The sequence below is a fragment of the Mandrillus leucophaeus genome, unplaced genomic scaffold (assembly GCF_000951045.1).
Source record: "Mandrillus leucophaeus isolate KB7577 unplaced genomic scaffold, Mleu.le_1.0 Scaffold109, whole genome shotgun sequence".
NCBI classification, from domain to species: Eukaryota; Metazoa; Chordata; class Mammalia; order Primates; family Cercopithecidae; genus Mandrillus; species Mandrillus leucophaeus.
The window spans coordinates 1,484,632-1,486,548 of record NW_012099098.1 but is presented as its reverse complement, the minus strand read 5'-3'; positions in this window follow the sequence as shown (position 1 = coordinate 1,486,548).

Here is a 1,917-nt window from a genome sequence, read left to right as displayed (position 1 = left end):
AGCCTGTAATCCCAGCACTTTGGGAGGCCGAGGCGGGTGGATCACCTGAGGTCAGGAGTTCAAGACCAGCCGGGCCAACATGGCGAAATTCCATCTCTACTAAAAATACAAAAATTAGCTGGGTGTGATGGCATGCACCTGTAGTCCCAGCTACTTGGGAGGTTGAGGCAGGAGAATTGCTTGAACCTGGGAGGCGGAGGTTGCAGTGAGCCAAGATGGCGCCACTGCACTCCAGCCTGGGTGACAGAGCAAGACTCCATCTAAAAAAATAATATTAATAAGTGTTGTCTCCATCTGAAAAAAAAAAATGTTAAGTAAATGTCTTAGAAAATAATAAGCTTGTCATTGAGTAAGAAAGTTAAGTTGCAGCCAGGCATGGTGACTCATGCCCGTGACCCCAGCACTTTGGTAGGCCCAGGTGAGAGGACTGCTCGAGGGCAGGAGTTTAAGGCTGCAGTGAGCTATGATTGTACCACTGCACTCCAGCTTGAGTTATAGATTAGGACCCTGTCTCTAAAAATAAAAATTTTTGAAAAGCTAAGATGCAAAAAACATTGTCACCTGCATTGGCAAGACCCTATAGATGTCTAGGTGTGTCTGGTTTCATGAGCATAGAAAACTGTGGGACATATACTTAGTTGTCAACAGGATTGCCAGAGGAGGAACTGTTTGTGTGTGTATGGGGGGAGGGGGAAGGGAGTAAGCAAAATAAAAATATTTAAAGCCTCATGATTTATTTTTTTCCAAGACAAAGTCTTGCTCTGTCACCCAGGCTGGAGTGCAGTGGTGTGATCTCAGCTCACTGCATCCTCCGCTTCCCAGGTTCAAGCAATTCTCCTGCCTCAACCTCCCCAGTAGCTGGGATTACAGGCACCTGCTACTACACCCGGCTAATTTTTGTATTTTTAGTCGACATGGTGTTTCACCATCTTGGCCAGGCTGGTCTCGAACTCGTCACCTCATGATCTGCCCACTGTGGACTCCCAAAGTGCTGGCATTACAGATGTGAGCCACTGCGTCCAGTCTCTTGATTATGTTTATGCAGTTATTAAACTATATGCATGCATATGTATAGAGAAAGTTTCAATGACTAAAAATAAGGAACCCAAGAGAGGGAAGAAATTCTCTATCTCCCACGGGGCCAGGGTCGGGACACTCCAGCAGTGTGTGAAGAGCAGAAGTCCAGCCAGTGACAGACTCTTCCCAAAACATCACTTGCTTATTTCGAAATCAAACAATTTCTCATAAATATTTTCTCCCAACGCTGGGAAGAGGGAGAGGGGAAGGAGGTACGAAAACTCCAACAGTCATGTGAAGGACTGCCTTTTATCAGGCTGATTATCCGCAGTGGGTTGTTTGCAGCTTCCTCCTCCCGGGTTCTGGGTCTCAGCTGTCAAAAGGATTTCACCATGCAACTTTCTCATGCTAGCAGGTGGGGCCAAGAAGCTAATAGATGGGAGAAAGCTCTGAAAACTTCAGGACGACAAATAGGTATCCTCCTCACTCACAGAAAAGAAGGATTACTGCCCCACCATCCCCTGGTGGCCCTCGAATCCATTCTCTAAACAGCAGCAGCTGTTTAGAGGTGTCTCAGGTGTCCGCAGCTCTGTCATCCTATCCCTGTTTGGAGCAGAGACTGAGGGCTGCTGACCGGGACCGGCTATTTTGGGACGTGCTGCGGGGTCCTTGGGAGGATGGTGACAAAAGGAGTGCGTGCCCGCTAAGGGAGGGGACGCCCCGGAGCGTGCCACTCATAAACATGGTCCCGAGGCCTGCCCCTCACCAGGATGGTGCACTCGGGAGGCGCGGCTTTTTAGTGGCGCACGAGGGCTGGTCGGGGGAGTTTAGGGCGGTGCTGATAGATGGCAGGTGGGGCGGTGCTGCGCTGATTGGCGGGGGGCGGGGCGAGGCGGCGCT